This window comes from Pseudorca crassidens, chromosome 11 (assembly GCF_039906515.1).
Source record: "Pseudorca crassidens isolate mPseCra1 chromosome 11, mPseCra1.hap1, whole genome shotgun sequence".
Classification (NCBI taxonomy): Eukaryota; Metazoa; Chordata; class Mammalia; order Artiodactyla; family Delphinidae; genus Pseudorca; species Pseudorca crassidens.
Window position 1 is genome coordinate 92,400,559 of NC_090306.1, and position 21,481 is coordinate 92,422,039.

At 44.3% G+C, this 21,481-nt stretch overlaps 1 protein-coding gene and 1 long non-coding RNA gene across 2 annotated transcripts in view; both read right to left on the minus strand.

Annotated features, from left to right (window-relative positions):
* LARGE1 (LARGE xylosyl- and glucuronyltransferase 1) overlaps positions 1-21,481 on the minus strand; it is a 590,958-nt gene that overhangs the window by 14,416 nt on the left and 555,061 nt on the right. The gene's annotated exons all lie outside the window — the stretch shown is intronic.
* LOC137202392 (uncharacterized) lies at positions 15,749-20,842 on the minus strand. Its single transcript, XR_010932587.1, has 2 exons — positions 20,247-20,842; positions 15,749-19,195 (listed from the first exon to the last, which is right to left on the minus strand). It is a non-coding gene; the product is annotated as an uncharacterized lncRNA (long non-coding RNA).

Here is a 21,481-nt window from a genome sequence, read left to right on the forward strand (position 1 = left end):
TCTACCTTATACATGGTAGTGTGTGGGTGTTTATCCCAAGCTCCTGATTTACTGCTCCGCCTCCACCTTTCCCCTTTGGTAACCACAGGTTTTTTTTCAATATCTGTAAATGTGTTTTTGTAAATAAGTTCATTTGTTACCTTTTTTTAAAAAAAGATTCCACACGAGTGATATCATGTGGTATTTGCCTTTCTCTGTCTGACTTCACGTAGTATGATAATCCTTAGGTCCATCCATGTTGCTGCAAATGGCATTGTTTCATTCTTATTTTTATGGCTGAGTAATATTGATTATATATATATATACCACATCTTCTTTACCCATTGATCTGTGATGGACTTTTAGGTTGCTTCCATGTCTTGGCTATCGTAAACAGTGCAGCAATGAACAGTGGGGTGAATGTATCTTTTTGAATTATGGCCTTCTCTGGATATATACCACAGAGTGGGACTGCTGGATCATATGGTAGTTCTATTTTTAGATTTTTAAGGAAACTCCGTACTGTTCTCCATAGTGGTTGTATCAATTTACATTCCTACCAAGAGTGTAAGAGGGTTCCCTATTCTCCACACCCTCTCCAGCATTTATTATTTGTCAACTTTTTGATGATGGTCATTTTGACTGGTGTGAGGTGATACCTCATTGTAGTTTTGATTTGCATTTCTCTGATAATTAGTGATGTTGAGTATTTTTCATGTGTCTATTGGCCATCTGTATGTCTTCTTTGGAGAAATATCTGTTTAGTTCTTCTGCCCATTTTTCAATTGGCTTGTTTTCTTTTTTTAATTTATTTTTTATTGAAGCATAGTTGATTTACAACGTTGGGTTAGTTTCAGGTGTACAGCAAAGTGATTCAATTATACATATTATGTCTTCTTTTCTTTCCTTTTTTTTTTACATCTTTATTGGAGTATAATTGCTTTACAATGGTTAGTTTCTGCTTTATAACAAAGTGAATCAGTTATACATATACATATGTTCCCATATCTCTTCCCTCTTGCACCTCCCTCCCTCCCATCCTCCCTATCCCACCCCTACAGGCGGTCACAAAGCACAGAGCTGATCTCCCTATGCTATGCAGCTGCTTCCCACTAGCTATCTACCTTAAGTTTGGTAGTGTATATATGTCCATGCCTCTCTCTCGCTTTGTCACAGCTTACCCTTTCCCCTCCCCATATCCTCAAGTCCATTCTCTAGTAGGTCTGTGTCTTTATTCCTGTGTTACCCCTAGGTTCTTCATGACATTTTTTTTTCTTAGATTCCATATATATGTGTTAGCATACGGTATTTGTCTTTCTCTTTCTGACTTACTTCACTCTGTATGACAGACTCTAGGTCTATCCACCTCATTACAAATAGCTCAATTTCATTTCTTTTTATGGCTGAGTAATATTCCATTGTATATATGTGCCACATCTTCTTTATCCATTCATCCGATGATGGACACTTAGGTTGTTTCCATCTCTGGGCTACTGTAAATAGAGCTGCAGTGAACATTTTGGTACATGACTCTTTTTGAATTATGGTTTTCTCAGGGTACATGCCCAGTAGTGGGATTGCTGGTTCATATGGTAATTCTATTTGTAGTTTTTTAAGGAACCTCCATACTGTTCTCCACAGTGGCTGTATCAATTTACATTCCCACCAACAGTGCAAGACGGTTCCCTTTCTCCACACCCTCTCCAGCGTTTATTGTTTCTAGATTTTTTGATGATGGCATTCTGACTGGTGTGAGATGATATCTCATTGTAGTTTTGATTTGCATTTCTCTAATGATTAATGAAGTTGAGCATTCTTTCATGTGTTTGTTGGCAGTCTGTATATCTTCTTTGGAGAAATGTCTATTTAGGTCTTCTGCCCATTTTTGGATTGGGTTGTTTGTTTTTTTGTTATTGAGCTGCATGAGCTGCTTATAAATTTTGGAGATTAATCCTTTGTCAGTTGTTTCATTTGCAAATATTTTCTCCCATTCTGAGGGTTGTCTTTTGGTCTTGTTTATGGTTTCCTTTGCTGTGCAAAAGCTTTGAAGTTTCATTAGGTCCCATTTGTTTGTTTTTATTTCCATTTCTCTAGGAGGTGGGTCAAAAAGGATCTTGCTGTGATTTATGTCAGAGAGTGTTCTCCCTATGTTTTCCTCTAAGAGTTTGATAGATTTTGGCCTTACATTTAGGTCTTTAATCCATTTTGAGCTTATTTTTGTGTATGGTGTTAGGGAGTGATCTAATCTCATACTTTTACATGTACCTGTCCAGTTTTCTGAGCACCACTTATTGAAAAGGCTGTCCTTTCTCTACTGTACATTCCTGCCTCCTTTATCAAAGATAAGGTGACCATATGTGCATGGGTTTATCTCTGGGCTTTCTATCCTGTTCCATTGATCTATATTTCTGTTTTTGTGCCAGAACCATACCGTCTTGATTACTATAGCTTTGTAGTATAGTCTGAAGTCAGGGAGCCTGATTCCTCCAGCTCCGTTTTTCGTTCTCAAGATTGCTTTGGCTATTCGGGCTCTTTTGTGTTTCCATACACATTGTGAAATTTTTTGTTCTAGTTCTGTGAAAAATGCCAGTGGTAGTTTGATAGGGATTGCATTGAATCTGTAGATTGCTTTGGGTAGTAGAGTCATTTTCACAATGTTGGTTCTTCCAATCCAAGAACATGGTATATCTCTCCAACTATTTGTATCATCTTTAATTTCTTTCATCAGTGTCTTATAGTTTTCTGCATACAGGTCTTTTGTCTCCTTAGGTAGGTTTGTTCCTAGATATTTTATTCTTTTTGTTGCAGTGGTAAATGGGAGCGTTTTCTTGATTTCACTTTCAGATTTTTCATCATTAGTGTATAGGAATGCCAGAGAATTCTGTGCATTAATTTTGTATCCTGATACTTTACCAAATTCATTGATTAGCTCTAGTAGTTTTCTGGTAGCATCTTTAGGATTCTCTATGTACAGTATCATGTCATCTACAAACAGTGACAGCTTTACTCCTTCTTTTCCGATTTGGATTCCTTTTATTTCCTTCTCTTTGATTGCTGTGGCTAAAACTTCCAAAACTATGTTGAATAAGAGTGGTGAGAGTGGGCAACCTTGTCTTGTTCCTGATCTTAGTGGAAATGTTTTCAGTTTTTCATGATTGAGGACGATGTTGGCTGTGGGTTTGTCATATATGGCCTTTATCATGTTAAGGAAAGTTCCCTCTATGCTGACTTTCTGCAGGGTTTTTATCATAAATTGAATTTTGTTGAAAGCTTTCTCTGCATCTATTGAGATGATCATATGGTTTTTGTCCTTCAATTTGTTAATATGGTTTATCACATTGATTGATTTGCATATATTGAAGAATCCTTGCATTCCTGGAATAAACCCCACTTGATCATGGTGTATGATCCTTTTAATATGCTGTTGGATTCTGTTTGCTAGTATTTTGTTGAGGATTTTTGCACCTATGTTCATCAGTGATATTGGCCTGTAGTTTTCTTTCTTTGTGACATCCTTGTCTGGTTTTGGTATCAAGGTGATGGTGGCCTAGTAGAATGAGTTTGGGAGTGTTCTTCCCTCTGCTATATTTTGGAAGAGTTTGAGGATAGGTGTTAGCTCTTCTCTAAATGTTTGATAGAATTCGCCTGTGAAGCCATCTGGTTCTGGGCTTTTGTTTGTTGGAAGATTTTTAATCACAGTTTCAACTTCAGTGCTTGTGATTGGTCTGTTCATATTTTCTATTTCTTCCTGATTCAGTCTTGGCAGGTTGTGCATTTCTAAGAATTTGTCCATTTCTTCCAGGTTGTACATTTTATTGGCATAGAGTTGCTTGTAGTAATCTCTCATGATCTTTTGTATTTCTGCAGTGTCAGTTGTTACTTCTTTTTCATTTCTAATTCTATTGATTTGAGTCTTCTCCCTGTTTTTCTTGGTGAGTCTGGCTAATGGTTTATCAATTTTGTTTATCTTCTCAAAGAACCAGCTTTTAGTTTTATTGATCTTTGCTATTGTTTCCTTCATTTCTTTTTCATTTATTTCTGATCTGATTTTTATGATTTCTTTCCTGCTGCTAACTTTGGGGTTTTCTTGTTCTTCTTTCTCTAATTGCTTTAGGTGCAAGGTTAGGTTGTTTATTCGAGACGTTTCCTGTTTCTTAAAGTAGGATTGTTATTGCTATAAACTTCCCTCTTAGAACTGCTTTTGCTGCATCCCATAGGTTTTGGGTCGTCGTGTCTCCATTGTCATTTGTTTCTAGGTATTTTTTAATTTCCCCTTTGATTTCTTCAGTGATCACTTCGTTATTAAGTAGTGTATTGTTTAGCCTCCATGTGTTTGTATTTTTTACAGATCTTTTCCTGTAATTGATATCTAGTCTCATAGCGTTGTGGTCGGAAAAGATACTTGAAACAATTTCAATTTTCTTAAATTTACCAAGGTTTGACTTGTGACCCAAGATATGATCTATCCTGGAGAATGTTCCATGAGCACTTGAGAAAAATGTGTATTCTGTTGTTTTTGGATGGAATGTCCTATAAATATCAATTAAGTCCATCTTGTTTAATGTATCATTTAAAGCTTGTGTTTCCTTATTTATTTTCATTTTGGATGATCTGTCCATTGGTTAAAGTGGGGTGTTAAAGTCCCCTACTATGAATGTGTTACTGTCGATATCCCCATTTATGGCTGTTAGTATTTGCCTTATGTATTGAGGTGCTCCTATGTTGGGTGCATAAATATTTACAATTGTTATATCTTCTTCTTGGATCAATCCCTTGATCATTGTCCTTCTTTGTCTTTTCTAATAGTCTTTATTCTAAAGTCTATTTTGTCTGATATGAGAATTGCTACTCCAGCTTTCTTTTGGTTTCCATTTGCATGAAATATCTTTTTCCATCCCCTTACTTTCAGTCTGTATGTGTCTTGAGGTCTGAAGTGGGTCTGTTGTAGATAGCAAATATATGGGTCTTGTTTTTATATCCATTCTGCCAACCTGTGTCTTTTGTGGGAGCATTTAGTCCATTTACATTTAAGGTAATTATCGATATGTATGTTCCTATTCCCATTTTCTTAATTGTTTTGGGTTCGTTATTGTAGGTCTTTTCCTTCTCTTGTGTTTCTTGCCCAGAGAAGTTCCTTTAGCATTTGCTGTAAAGCTGGTTTGGTGGTGCTGAACTCTCTCAGCTTTTGCTTGTCTGTAAAGGTTTTAATTTCTCCATCAAATCTGAATGAGATCCTTGCTGGGTAGAGTAATCTTGGTTGCAGGTTTTTCTCCTTCATCACTTTAAATATGTCCTGCCAGTCCCTTCTGGCTTGCAGAGTTTCTGATGAAAGATCAGCTGTTAGCCTTATGGGGATTCCCTTGTGTGTTATTTTTCCCTTGCTGCTTTTAATATGTTTTCTTTGTATTTAATATTTGACAGTTTGATTAATATGTGTCTTGGCGTATTTCTCCTTGGATTTATCCTGTATGGGACTCTCTGTGCTTCCTGGACTTGATTAACTATTTCCTTTCCCATATTAGAGAAGTTTTCAACTATAATCTCTTCAAAAATCTTCTCAGCCCCTTTCTTTTTCTCTTCTTCTTCTGGAACGCCTATAATTCGAATGTTGGTGCTTTTAATGTTGTCCCAGAGGTCTCTGATACTGTCCTCAGTTCTTTGCATTCTTTTTTCTTTATTCTGCTCTGCAGTAGTTATTTCCACTATTTTATCTTCCAGGTCACTTATCCGTTCTTCTGCCTCAGTTATTCTGCTAATGATCCTGTCTAGAGTATTTTTAATTTCATTTGTTGTGTTGTTCATTGTTGTTTGTTTCATCTTTAGTTCTTGTAGGTCCTTGTTAAATGTTTCTTGCATTTTGTCCATTCTATTTCCAAGATTTTGGATCATCTTTACTATCATTACTCTGAATTCTTTTTCAGGTAGACTGCCTATTTTCTCTTCATTTGTTAGGTCTGGTGGGTTTTTATCTTGCTCCTTCATCTGCTGTGTGTTTTTCTGTCTTCTCAGTTTCCTTATCTTACTGTGTTTGGGGTCTCCTTTTTGCAGGCTGCAGGCTCGTAGTTCCCGTTGTTTTTGGTGTCTGTCCCCAGTGGCTAAGGTTGGTTCAGTGGGTTGTGTAGGCTTCCTGGTGGAGGGGACTAGTGCCTGTGTTTTGGTGGATGAGGCTGGATCTTGTCTCTCTGGTGGGCAGGTCCACGTCTGGTGGTGTGTTCTGGGGTGTCTGTTGACTTATTATGATTTTAGGCAGCCTCTCTGCTAATGGGTGGGGTTGTGTTCCTCTCTTCCTAGTTGTTTGGCTTAGGGTGTCCAGCACTGTAGCTTGCTGGTCGTTGAGTGAAGCTGGGTGCTGAGATGGAGATCTCTGGGAGATTTTTGCTGTTTGATATTGTGTGGAGTTGGGAGGTCTCTTGTGGACCAGTGTCCTGAAGTTGGCTCTCCTACCTCAGAGGCACAGCACTGACTCCTGGCTGCAGCACCAAGAGCCTTTCATCCACACGGCTCAGAATAAAAGGGAGAAAAAGTAGAAATAAAGAATTAGTCAAGTAGAAAGAAAGAAAGCAAGAAAGAAAGGAGGGAGAGAAGGAGGAAGGAAGGAAGGAGGGAAGGAAGGAAAAAAAGAAAGAAGATAAAATAAAGTATGATAAAATATAAAGTTATTAAAATAAAAAAATAATTATTAAGAAAAAAGAAAAATTAAAAAAAAAATCAAAGACGGACGGATAGAACCCTAGGACAAATGGTGGAAGCAAAGCTATACAGCATAAATCTTGCTCTCAAAGCCCACCTCCTCAATTTGGGATGGTTCGTTGTCTATTCATGTATTCCACAGATGCAGGGCATATCAAGTTGATTGTGGAGCTTTAATCCGCTGCTTCTAAGGCTGCTGGGAGAGATTTCCCTTTCTCTTCTTTGTTCTCACAGCTCCCCGGGGCTCAGCTTTGGATTTGGCCCCGCCTCTGCGTGTAGGTCGCTGGAGGGCGTCTGTTCTTCGCTCAGACAGGACGGGGTTAAAGGAGCCGCTGATTCGCGGGCTCTGGCTCACTCAGGCCGCGGGGAGGGAGGGGCACGGAGTGCGGGGCGGGCCTGCGGCGGCAGAGGCCGGCGGGATTTTGCACCAGCTTGAAGCGCGCCGTGCGTTCTCCCCTGGGAGTTGTCCCTGGATTCTGCGACCGTGGCAGTGTGGCGGGCTGCACAGGTTCCCCGGAAGGGGGGTGTGGATAGTGACCTGTGCTCGCACACAGGCTTCTTGGTGGCAGCAGCAGCAGCCTTAGCGTCTCATGCCCGTCTCTGGGGGTCCCTCCGCGCTTTTAGCCGCGGCTCGCGCCCGTCTCTGGAGCTCCTTCAGGCAGCGCTCTTAATCCCCTCTCCTCATGCACCAGGAAACAAAGAGGCAAGAAAAAGTCTCCTGCCTCTTCGTCAGGTTCAGACTTTTCCCCGGACTCCCTCCCGGCTAGCCGTGGTGCACTAACCCCCTGCAGGCTGTGTTCACGCCGCCAATCCCGGTCCTCTCCGTGCATCCGACCGAAGCCTGAGCCTCAGCTCCTAGCCCCGCCCGCCCCGGCGGGTGAGCAGACAAGCCTCTCGGGCTGGTGAGTGCTGGTCGGCCCTGATCCTCTGTGCGGGAATCTCTCCCCGCTTTGCCCTCCACACCCCTGTTGCTGTGCTCGCCTCCGTGGCTCCGAAGCTTCCCCCTCCGCCACCCGCAGTCTCTGCCCGCGAAGGGCCTTCCTAGTGTGTGGAAACCTTTCCTCCTTCACAGCTCCCTCCCACTGGTGAGGGTCCCGTCCCTATTCTTTTGTCTCTGTTTATTCTTTTTTCTTTTGCTCTACACAGGTACGTGGGGGGTTTCTTGCCTTTTGGGAGGTCTGAGGTCTTCTGCCAGCGTTCAGTAGGTGTCCTGTAGGAGTTGTTCCACGTGTAGATGTATTTCTGGTGTATCTGTGGGGAGGAAGGTGATCTCCACGCCTTACTCTTCTGCCATCTTCCTGTTTTTTTGACATAGAGCTACATGAGCTGTCTGTATATTTTCGAGATTAATCCCTTGTTGGTCACTTCATTTGCAAATATTTTCTCCCATTCTGTGGGTTGTGTTTTCGTTTTATGGCTTCCTTTGTTGTGCAGAAGTTTTTAAGTTTAATTAAGTCCCATTTATTTTTATTTTTGTTACTCTAGAAGGTGGATTAAAAAAGATACCATTGTGATTTCTGTGAAAAAGTGTTCTGCCTATGTTTTCCTCTAAGAGTTTTATAGTATCCGGCCTTACATTTAGATCTTTGATCCATTTCGAGTTTTTTTTTGTGTATGGTGTTAGGGAGTGTTCTAATTTCATTTGTTTTAACATGTAGCTGTCCAGTTTTCCCAGCACCACTTATTGAAGAGACTGGCTTTTCATTGAGCTACCATATGATCCAGCAGGCTCATTCGTGGACCTATAACCTAGGAAGACAGAATTGGAAAGACACAGGCAGGCAAATCTGCACTGCACAGTATTACAAGAGACTCGGTGTCTTTTCTCTGTTAAATTGACCATAGGTGCATGAATTTATTTCTGGGCTCTCTATCCTGTTCCATTGATCTATATTTCTGTTTTTGTGCCAGTAACATATTGTCTTGATTACTCTGGCTTTGTAGTATAGTCTGAAGCAGGGAGTCTGATTCCTCCAGCTCTGTTTTTCTTTCTCAGGATTGCTTTGGCTATTTGGGGTCTTTTGTGTTTCCATATAAATTCAAAATATTTTGTTCTAGTTCTGTGAAAAATGCCATTAGTTGAACTGTGTTCTAAAAAGCAGAAGTGGGACTTCCCTGGTGGTGCGGTGGTTAAGAATCCGCCTGCCAATGCAGGGGACATGGGTTCGAACCCTGGTCCGGGAAGATCCCACATGCCATGGAGCAACTAAGCCCGTGCGCCACAACTACTGAACTTGTGCTCTAGAGCCTGCAAGCCACAACTACTGAAGTCTGCACGCCTAGAGCCCGTGCTCCGCAACGAGAAGCCACTGCAATGAGAAGCCCGCACATCGCAACAAAGGGTAGCCGCCCCCCCTTGCCTCAACTAGAGAAAGCCCGTGCACAGCAACAAAGACCCAGTTCAACCAAAAATAAATTAAAAAAAGCAGAAGTTAGCCAGTCAGGGGAGGGGGTTCAAGGTATTTGCAAAATTTGGAAATAAGAAAGCATATAGGATCCAGGGGAACTGAATTTCTTAGAACACACCTGGTACATTGTAAGTGGTCAATAAACAGTAATCAAAAGTGCTTGTAGGGCTCCCTGGTGGCGCAGTGGTTGAGAGTCCGCCTGCCGATGCAGGGGACACGGGTTCGTGACCCGGTCCGGGAAGATCCCACATGTCGCGGAGCGGCTGGGCCCGTGAGCCATGGCCACTGGGCCTGCGTGTCCGGAGGCTGTGCTCCGCAACGGGAGAGGCCACAACAGTGAGAGGCCCGCGTAACGCAAAAAAAAAAAAAAAAAAAAAGTGTTTGCAACGTTTCAGTAACAAGCACTGTGCCAGGCACTTTATAGGCATTACTCCTTGAATCACTGCTGATATACTATGACATATGTACTAGTATTCCCAGTTTACTGAAGAAGACATTCAAACTCTGAGAGGTTAAGTAATTTGCATTAAAACGACAAATGATGATGATGATAAAATCATCATTGTATGAATTAAGGCTGCACCAGTGTAGAAATAACCTGGAAAGATCAATAATCACAGGATCTACGTGGACCAAGTCTGTTAATGTGGTGACTTTGCAGCTGGAGCAATGAGCTTCTTGGAGCTCATGGATTAAGGCAGTTGGTGGGAGAGGTTAGGAAGGGGATGGAGGGAGATGGCAGGAGGCTGCAGCCTGCATGCGGATGAGCTTTACATGGCATCCCAATGGTGGATCCCACATCGTAGTGGCTAACTGGGCAGAGGCCAGAACACAGGTAGTGTTTGGAGGTGCAGAGACGGGCGTCGACCTCCTGGCTTACTGAGCCTCCTGCACTGATTCTTTTTTTTTTTTTTTCTTTACCATCCACTAGCTTCTCTAACAACTACAGTCTGCCTCTGACTCCTTGGATCAGGCCAGGGTTGGCAATGTCCCCTCACTGTCAAATCCAACAGACTTCTCCCTTCTCATCTTTCTTGACTTTTCTCTGCACTTGGTGCTAAAGACCACTCCCGCTGCCCTTAGCTTTAGAACAACGTCCCAGAATTCTGGAGAACATCTTCCCACCCTCTTGGGCTTTGATCAGGGTAATTGTTTTATGCATCAGCCCTCTTGATGCTGGTTACCGTCTGGACACATCTTGTTGCCCCTACTCCCTGGGCAGGGATGGAGATCCTCACTCTCTAGACACGAGAGCTTCCACTCCTGTAACAGAAGTGGTTGGGCTGATTTCTTTGTGTTGGTGCAATGAATGGCTGAGGTTGGTGCTGACAGGTGACAAACTGCTCGGAACCATGGGGCCGAAGGCACTGGGGCTGCTGTCAAGATGCCAGGAGAGAATGAGACATCGGCTCTCTGAGCCTCAGATGTCCACGGCATCAAATGTCAGAGAGCCCACTGTTTAATCAACCCTGTGTTGTAAGGAATCCAAGCAATGCTCATACAAGTTCCCAGGACTCACTCACAGGAACGTTATATTACAAGGAATGGGAGGAGGGAAAGAAATTTGTGCTGGAGTGCGTGTCTGTTTCTGAAACCCCAGAACAGTATCACGCTTTCTCTTAAGGCTTTGCGTGCAGCCAATTAGAGAACTTGGCTTCCCTGCACCTCCCCTGCCCACCTCTGTTGGCCTTGATGCGTCCCCCTTGATGATGGGGCTACATCTTCTCTGGGACTGGTTCGTCCTGGACTTTTCTATTTTTATTTTATATTGGAGTACAGTTGTTTTACAATGTTGTGTTAGTTTCAGGTGTACAGCAGAGTGATTCAGTTATACATATACGTGTATCCATTCTTTTTCAGATTCTTTTGCCATATAGGTTATTACAGAATACTGAGTAGAGTTCCCTGTGCTATACAGTAGGTCCTTGTCGATTATCTATTTTATATATAGTAGTGTGAATATGTTAATCCCAAACTCCTAATTTATCCCTCCCCACTTCCTTTCCACTTTGGTAACCATAAGTTTGTTTCTGATGTCTGTGAGTCTGTTTCTGTTTTGTAAACAAGTTCATTTGTATCATTTTTTAAGATTCCACATGTAAGTGATTATCATATGGTATTTGTCTTTCTCTGGCTTATTTCACTTGGTATGATAATCTCTAGGTCCATGCATGTTGCTGCAAATGGCATAATTTCATTCTTTTTTACGGCTGAGTAATATTCCATTGTATATATGTGCCACATCTTCTTTATCCATTCCTCTGTCCATGGACACTTAGGTTGCTTCTGTGTCTTGGCTATTGTGAATAGTGCTGCTATGAACACTGGGGTGCATGTATCTCGTAAAATTATGGTTATCTCTGGATATATGCCTGGGAGTGGGATTGCTGGGTCATATGGTAGTTCTATTTTTAGTCTTTTAAGGAACCTCCATACTGTTCTCCATGATGGTTGTACCAATTTATATTCCCACCAACAGTGCAGGAGGGTTCCCTTTTCTCCACACCCTCTCCAGCATTTATTGCTTGTAGACTTTTTGATGCTGGCCCTTCTGACAGCTGTGAGGTGATACCTCATTGTAGTTTGATTTGCATTTCTCTAATGATTAGGGATGGTGGGCATCGTCCTGGACTTTTCTGCTCACCGAGGATGGCGGGTGGTGGCAGTGGTAATAACACGCAGAGTGCCTGCTTATGTACCTATCAGCTCTGCTAGGCTTGAGGTCAAGGATGAGCCTTGTTCATGGTTACGTTTCTAGCTCTGGCACTGTGTCAGGCACACATCAGGCAAGCAATAAATACGCAGGGAATGAAGGAATCAATTTGCAGTTGTCTTATGTGAGAGAGAGGGTGGTACTGTGAAGAGGGCCCTTTGGAAGCAACAGAGCTGGGTGGCAACTGTAGTTCCGCCACTTAAATACATACGACTTTTGATCAAGTTTATCTTTTGCATTTAAAAAATGATAACGTTTGTGATTAAAAAAGATAATATTTGGGGACTTCCCTGGTGGTCCAGTGGTTAAGACTCTGCACTTCCATTGCAGAGGGCGTGGGTTCGATCCCTGGTTAGGGAACTAAGAGCCCGCATGCCAGCGCAGCACGGCCAAAACAAAACAAACCAACAAAAAACCCGGAAAACATCTGTCAAGCACCTAGCACAACACCAGGTGCATGGAGGGTGTTTGTAAACGTCTCTCTCCCTTCCTCAGGCTGCCTGCACCCTCGTATCCTCCCACGAGGCTCACGAGGTGTAGATGGGGCACAGTTGGGGTGATCCCTATTTGAAGAGAAGGCTGAGATTCCCCCGTACCTTTCTGATTTCAGCTTATTCCTGGAAGTATGTGGGCGCGGTGCAAACAGAACCAGGGAGCAAGCTGGCAGCTGGTGAGAAGCAGCAGGGCTACCTTGGCCACAGATACCAGCAACCAGTGAGCACAGAGAGGTGCGTGTGCACGTGTACATGTGTGTCTGTGGCTCTGAGAAGCCCCCTGGTCCCCAGCTGCCCCCCACACCCCTTACACTGCCTACCTTCAAGAGTACCAGATAGAATCATGGCTTCCAACCAGAGCAATGGGAAATCATCTGAATTACACTTTTCAGGACTTAGCAACCTACCTCTGGGCAGAGAGGGCGGAGGGGGCAGAGTTAAGCTGTGCTTATCATCTGCTCAGGTAACTGTGGAGGCAGACCTGGGCACAGCCCGTCCCAGGCCTTGCTGCACTCCCCTGCACAGGAGGCCAGGTAATGGGGTTTGCTAAGATTCTATTAATTATAGTTGCCTAGGAAATGAGTTCCCAGCAGACAGGCTTCCAGGAGGTGTGTGTGGACAACAGCAAGGACTTGCAAATGAGGGAGATAAAGCTGCCTAAATGAGGGAGATAAAGCTGCCTACAGGGAGTGGCACCGTAAGACAGACACATCACGGATGCGGGCAGAGAGGGGCAGAGTCATCTTGAGAGCTGGGGGGCCCCCAGGGCCAGCAAAATTGGGTGGTTCCTGAATTGATGGCATTAACACATCCAGAGGGAGAAGCTGTCAGGCAGGGAGGGGCAGGAAGGAAAGAGAAGCTAAGAATGAGCTTTTGGGGCATGTTAATAAAAGAAAAAGCTGTCGTTGACTGCGCCCGGCTCTGTGCCAGGGACTCTACAGGCAGCATCTCATGTCCTTCTCAACATCCTCATTCATTCCTATCTAATTACCCCACTGCCCCTTTGCCGTTAGCAATCACGGCTGAACATCCAGCGGTGCTTTCTATGTGCTGCCCCGGGTCAGCTGTGAGCTGGAGGTTAACTGGAGGGGCCATTAAGAGCTTTGCAGTTCAGAGGGCAGCTCTGGGACAGCCTGCCCAGATTCAGGCCCTACCTGGACACTCACCTGCTCGTACTCTCCAGCAAGTTACATCTTTGTGCCACTGTTTTATCCTCCCTGAGACGGGGATATATTAGGACTTGGGCTGTGGGGTTTTGTACGAATTAAATGGATTATCTCATGTAGAGCTTAAGACAGTTCTTCCACGCATAGAATGCACTTGATAACTACGACCTGTGAGGATGATCATGGCCATCATGATGATGGTAGAGATCAGCCCATCAGGCGTTTGGATCAATAAACAGGTTAAGCACAACAGCAAACAAATGGCTGGAGAGGGTGTGGAGAAAGGGGAACCCCCCCCCCATTGTTGGTGGGAATGTAAATTGGTGCAGCCACTATGGAGAACAGTATGGAGGTTCCTCAAAAAACTGAAAATAGAACTACCATACGACCCAGCAATCCCATTCCTGGGCCTATACCCAGAGAAAACCATAATTCAAAAAGAGTCATGTACCACAATGCTCATTGCAGCGCTATTTACAATAGCCAGGACATGGAAGCAACCTAAGTGTCCATAGACAGATGAATGGATAAAGAAGATGTGGCACATATATACAATGGGATATTACTCAGCCATAAAAAGAATGAAATAATGCCATTTGCAGCAACGTGCATGGACTGACTTAGAGATTATCATACTAAGTGAAGTAAGCCAGAGAAAGACAATTACCATATGATATCCCTTATATGTGGAATCTAAAATATGCCACAAATGAACTTATGTACAAAACAGAAACTCACAGACAGAGAGAGCAGACTTGTGGTTGCCAAGGGGGCAAGGGGATATGGAGGGAGGGAGTGGGAGTTTGGGGTTAGAAGATGCAAATTATTATATACAGGATGGATAAACAACAAGGTCCTACTGTATAGCGCAGGGAACTATATTCAATATCCTGTGATAAACCAAAATGGAAAAAAATATAAAAATGTAAATATATATGTATAATTGAATCACTTTGCTGTACAGGAGAAATTAACACAACATTGTAAATCAACTATACTTCAATAAAACAAACAAATATTATAAAAACAGTAAGCACAGAACGCCTTTGGATAAGCCAGGATAAGCAAGATGTCTGCTTAGTGATGCTGTGCCTGTGGGCATGTTATTTCACCCAGGCATCCTCATCTGTTAAATGAACTGTAATGAAGTTAAATGACAAAATACATGCGAAAGTGCTTGCAACAGCACTTGGCCTGTAGTACGTGCTCAATAAATGTTAAATGTTGCAGTAGAAACAAAATGACGAATGTACACAAGGGAACGCCACCTGGTAATGTCCCTCATCGAGCAGCCAGTCGGCCTCGCCTGGCGCCACCTGTCCCTGGCCTTGTTCACATTTCTGTCCTTCATTCAACCAGTGTTTACAAAGCCGCCATCATGTGCCAGGGGACACGTGATGGGGGAGGGCGGTTAGCTGTCATCCTGCAGAGAACACAATAAAACTGGAATCTGTCACTCCTGTACACTCTCAGGATATAGTCTCAACCAACGTGGCACGTTTGTCCCCTCAAAAGCGAGGCAACATTTGCAAAGCAAAGCACAGAGGTTTAAAGCTTCAAGCACTGAACAAAGATGAGGATTCTGCTGGGTTAGAGAAAGAGGCGAGAAACCTGCCCCAGTCTCGTGGATGTGGGACGTCCCAGCAGACAGAGCTGTCTAGGCCTCTACCATGCTGGAACATTCCTTGAACATGCCAAGATATTTCATGCCTTTATACCTATTAGTCCTTAAAGCCTGAACTGAGCTATCACCTATTTTCGAGGCCTTCCCAGCCCACCCACGCTGGGTCGTCATCTTGTGAGTCTGACCTTCCGTATCTTTTATCTCTGTACCTGTATTGATAATGACAAGAGCAACAGCAGGGCGTGCAGCTGGAGTGCCCCCTAGAATGTAACCCCATGAGGGCAGGAGCTCGGGCTGTGCTGTGCACCGTGAAAGCCCCAGTGCCTAGAACACAGCCTGGTCATGGCAGATGCACAGCGTATATCTGTGGAATGTAGAACATACCAGGCATGTGCTAGGTGCTTTCCAGTACTATTCCATTTAACCTTCCCAGAACCTTAAGAGTGAAGAAAGAATAGGATCCTCACTTCATAGGTGCAGAGTTTGAGGGTTAAGTACCTTTCCCAAGGTCCAGTAAAGGCTGAGTGAGGAGCGCTCAGTGTTAAGATGCAGGTCGAGCGAATCCAGAGACAGCACTGTCACAATGCAGCACACTGTCTGGCACATAGTAGGTGCTCACTCAATAGTTTTTGGAGTGAATGAGCACGAGTATATAGTTTCTCATTTCATTAAAAAAAAAAAAAAAAGATGGTTACATGAAGTTACCAGGCTGTACTGAAGGCGGCAGTTCGCAACAGTGGGGGTATGGGCGGGGGCCTGGCAAAGACGTTCAGTTCTGAGCGTCAAAGCACAGAAAATTAACTTCTGTTGAACACCTACTGGACCCCCGCAAGAAGCTATTACTAGCCCCTTTACTAACTGAGGAAGCAGAGGACTGGGGAGACGAAATAAGCAACCCCGAGTCACATCCTTGACAAGCACGGTAGGACCTGCAGGCAAAGGCCGGTCTGCGTGACTTCTGCCACGCCTGCTGAATTTCACTTGACATTTCTGAAATCAGGAGTGAACGCTGCACATCTCCACCCTCATTTTTTTTTTTTTTTTTTCTTTTTCAGTACGCGGGCCTCTCACTGTTGTGGCCTCTCCCGCTGCGGAACACAGGCTCCGGACGCGTAGGCTCAGCGGCCATGGCTCACGGGCCCAACTGCTCCGCGGCACGTGGGATCTTCCCGGACCGGGGCACGAACTCCTGTCCCCTGCATCGGCAGGTGGACTCCCAACCACTGCGCCACCAGGGAAGCCCTCCACCCTCATTTCTTAGAAGACACAGGTGAAGGGGTGGGAGTGATATTTTAGTGAAACTCTGCAGCTATGCCCATGCATGTAACCGATTTCATTATTTTCCAGTTGATCTGTTTGTTTTTGCTATGATAATAGCTGGTTGCTAAGCAACTGCTCAGGGAGCTATGATGCTGAACCTTTTTTGATAACCTAGTAGGCTCCCCAAAAGGGGTGATATGGGTGTGTTTGGGGGTCTAATCAAAGGGCTGCCAACCAGCCTGCTCCGGTATCCTGAGTTTTGAGAGGGATCTAGCCCCTTCCGTTAATGAGCAGGCTATTGTAGAGGGGTGGCCACCTTCCTCCTCTGGCACTAAGATTTAACCTCTCCGGGGCCTCTGTTTGGTCACCTGTAATAACACTTACCTCACACAGAAGAAATTTTTCCTTAAGCTAATGGCAAGTCAGTATGGTTATCTTCACATGAAAAGGACAGTGCACGCTTACTTGGGACTTCTGATAGAATCGTATTCCTTACCAGTTCTCAAAATTCTAGTCCCTAGAAATGATCAAGGTCAGAGGTCATACCGACAAGGGATTAATCTCCAAAATTTACAAACAGCTCATGCAGCTCTATATCAAAAAAACAAACAACCCAATCAAAAAATGGGCAGAAGATCTAAATAGACATTTCTCCTAAGAAGATATACAGATGGCCAAAAAGCACATAAGAAGATGCTTAACATCACCAATTATCAGAGAAATGCAAATCAAAACTACAATGAGTTAGCACCTCATAACGGTCAGAATGGCCATCATCAAAAAGTCTACAAACAATAAATGCTGGAGACGGTGTGGAGAAGGGAACCCTCTTGCACTGTTGGTGGGAATGTAAGCCACTATGGAGAACAGGATGGAGGTTCCTTAAAAAACTAAAAATAGAACTACCACATGATCTGGCAGTCCCACTCCTGGGCGGGGCATATATCTGGAGAAAACCATAGTCCGAAAGGATACATGCACCTCAGTTTTCACTGCAGCACTATTTACAATAGTCAAGACATGGAAGCAACCTAAATGTCCATCGACAGGAATGGATAAAGATGTGGTACATGTATATAATGGAATATTACTCAGTCATAAAAAAGAATGAAATAATGCCATTTGCAGCAACATGCATGGACCTAGAGATGATCATACTACATGAAATAAGCTATGACAAATACCATTTAAGCTAAGACAAATACCATATGTTATCACTTATATGTGGAATCTAATGAAAAAAAGAGATACAAATGAACTTATTTACAAAAGAGAAGCAGACTTACAGACATCAAAAACAAACTTATGGTTACCAAAGGGGAAAGGTGGGGGAGGGAGGATAAATCAGGAGCTTGGGATGAACACACACACTACTATGACCAACAGGGACCTACTGTATAGCACTGGCAACTCTACCCAATATTCTGTGATAACCTATATGAGAAAAGAATCTAAAAAAGAATGAATATATGTATATGTATAACTGAATCACTTTGCTGTGCACCAGAAAGTAACACAACATTATAAATCAACTATACTCCAATAAAATTTTTTTAAAAAAGGTCAGAGGTCACAAACTGGTGGTCTGTGGGGATGAGAAGGTTCTATTCATCCTGAAGACATGTTTGGTCTGACTCAACAGTGTTTACATTTTTTAAAAAATTAGTTGTCAACACTAAAAATTAAAACATGAAAATACAGATTTCTAGCTCCTCTTGAAAAATATAAAGAAACAGGTTGAAAAAACCAGAATTGTTGGAAGTCACACAGTTTTTTACGGCACAGAGTGCGAGCTGGAACCAGGGTCGCAGCAGGTGCCTGTCCACCATGACACTCAGAGTCAATGCCATGATATCCTGCTTAGTCTGGGAAGGACGTGGGTACAGCAGACCAAGAGGGGCCAGCACGAGACACAGGCCAAAGCAGGCAGGACTTGCAGGTACAGGCTTTTGAAAAGGAAGCCTCAGGTGACAACATTTGAAAGAGGTTCCCTGTCTTGCTTCCAAAGCCCAGCCACCTTTGCAGACAGTTACTGATTTCAGCTGCAGAATCTCTCTCTGGTCCATCTACCTGTCTCTGCAGCTACTTCTGATCCCTTTGCTAGGCCTCCAACATCTCTCACCAGAATGAACGCAAGAGTCCCCTAACTTATCTCCTCTGGCCCTACTGACTGTGATCCTTCCCTGAGGCAACAAGAGTGATCCTCCTTAAATGCACGCCTAATCATGCCATTCTCTCAGGGATCTTCCATTACCCACCCCCCCCACCCCCCGCCGCATAAAGCCCAAACTCCTTAGCGTATTTTATGAGAAGTCCTGAGGGACCCACCCTGGCTTACACTTCTGGCCACATCATCTCTTGCTGTTCTCCCCATCAGGGCTCTGGCCACCTGCCTCTCCAGAATGGCTCTCTCTCTCTACCTGGAACATCGTCCCCTCTCCTGGCAAACTCCAGCTCAGCCTCAGGCCTCCATTTAGATCTAACCTCTTCAGGACATCTTTTCCTATACTGCCTCCCCCCGAGATGAGGCTGAAAACCCTGGGAGAGGACACACCCATCACAGTACCTAAGGAGTCTGCGTCTTTGCTCAACTGTCATGCCTGTTGGTCTAAACCTCTGGGATTCACAGATCCTATCTGTGTAGTTCACAGATAGGGGGGCCCCTAAGGCGCCTCGTAAATGGTTACTCACTAAACGGATGGACACTATGGATGGAGAAGAAAGAATCCGGAAAGTCCCACTATCTTTTCACTCTAGACGGAAGTCGCTTTGCTTCTCTGGTCTGTTCTCACGTGTGCAGTAAAAAAACACTGGACAAGATCAGTTATTCTCAACTCAGGGTCTCTGGACTCCCATAGGGCCTGTGAAGAAAGGAATGGGGTTTCAGGGGCAATCTGCAATATTTCCAAATGCGTGAGGGGAACCACATACCTTCTGGTGAGGAGGTGGCTAAAGGCCAACTCAAACTTCAGGTGACTGTGTAGTAAGGAAATGTTAATTAATGGGCAATACCAGTTATCTCACATTGGGTAAGGTCATGATTAGCAGTTACTGACGTCTTTGATCAATAAAACATAGGAAGACGACATAAAACGCAGTCTGTTCACGTGTAATGTTTTTCAAATCACGAGGCCCACGAGACAAAATTATATAGTCTTTGGATGGGGGAGCAGAGACCACAGACTTTTAAGATGGGGCCAGTTCACCTTCAACTAGCTGGAAGGAAGTCTCTGCGGGTGCTCCCGCAGAAGAGTCCCAGAAGGTGGGCTGTGGTCCAATAGCGAAGCCTCTCTCTTGCTGGGGGAAGGCAGCCCTCACCCCTACCGTCTGTTCCCTTGAAAGCCCCGCCCGACACACCCAGAGCCTGTCATCACCCTGCAAGCTGCAGAGGTTTCACAATTCACAGGAATCAGGGGCTGAAAGTGCTGTCTGGCCACACGGGGGCGCCCTCACTCCACACACTGGTATCCCAAGGCCCAGCTGGAGCTGGAAGACAGCTCTATTCCTGGCGTCCCTGCAGGGTCAGGAGTTAGGGTTCACAGAGCTCCCTACCACAGCCAATGCTTTTTGGGAAGACACCTCTCATCCTCCCTGACTGAGGGTTATGTTGACTCGGGGTCACTCACCTGTTGTTGTTGTTGTTTTTAAACATCTTTATTGTAGTCTAATTGCTTTACAATGGTGTGTTAGTTTCTGCTTTACAACAAAGTGAAGCAGCTGTACGTATACATATATCCCCATATCCCCTCCCTCTTGCGTCTCCCTCCCACCCTCCCTATCCCACCCCTCTAGGTGGTCACAAATCACCGAGCTGATCTCCCTGTGCTATGCGGCTGCTTCCCACTAGCTATCTATTTTACGTTTGGTAGTGTATATATGTCCATGCCACTCTCTCACTTTGTCCCAGCTTACCCTTGCGCCTCCCCGTGTCCTCAAGTCCATTCTCTAACGTCTGCGTCTTCATTCCTGTCCTGCCCCTAGGTTCATAAGAATCGTTTTTGTTTTTGTTTTTTTAGATTCCATATATATGCGTTAGCATACGGTATTTGTTTTTCTCTTTCTGACTTACTTTGTATGATAGACTCTAGGTCCATCCACCTCACTACAAATAACTCAATTTCGTTTCTTTTTAGGGCTAATATTCCATTGTATATATGAGCCACATCTTTATCCATTCATCTGTCAGTGGACACTTAGTTTGCTTCCGTGTCCTGGCTACTGTAAATACAGCTGCAAGGAACATTGTGGTGCATGACTCTTTGCATTACGGTTTTCTCATCACCTGTTGTTCTTAATAAAGACAGTCTGGAAGGGACTCCACCTGCTCAGAGGGGAGAGATTGATGCTATGGCATCCCAAGATAACCCTGGAAGGAAACCTGACTCAGACAGTGGACAGAGAACAGTCTGCCTTCCCTTGACCTAGAGAGCAGGGCAGGGGGGGAGCTCGTACCACATCCATGCTCTGGCTTCAGTACCAAAGGTTTGAAGACTCTTGTGGGAGCTCTTTTGAGAGTGAGACAGACAGAGACAGGCACGCGCACGCGCACGCGCGCACACACACACACACACACACACACACACACACACACACACACACACACACACACACGGAGGGAAGTGGGGGAGGGCAAGAGACCAGGAGAGAGAGAATTCAGACCCTGCTCTGTTTGGGACAGTCATAGACCCCAGAGCAGCCAGACAAGTATGAAGCAGGGCAGGCTGCAGACCTGGGGTCCCACAGATACTGGTTCAAATCCCGGAGCCGCCTAGGTGCACCTGAGCAGGTTACTTTGCTTCTCTGAGCCTCACCGTTCACCACAATAAAAGGGAGGGGGTAACCATGCCTGCCTTTTGGGCTTGAAGCGTGGCTCCAGCAGGACAATTAATATATGCAAACCACCCCTCATGGTACCTGGATCGGGAAGGTACTCACTTGGCAGCAGAGATAACTCATGTTGACAAACGACAGTGCTAAAGGATTAAAACGAATTTTGACCATTTACATCTTGTGACTTTAGTTTGCTCACGTGGGGACTTTTGGCCTACGTGAATTCCATAGTCCCTTCCAGTTCAGATGGTCTGTTATTCCATAATAAACGCAACAAGCTGAGAGCTCTCCCCAGCTGCTGGACGCCTGCCTGCCCC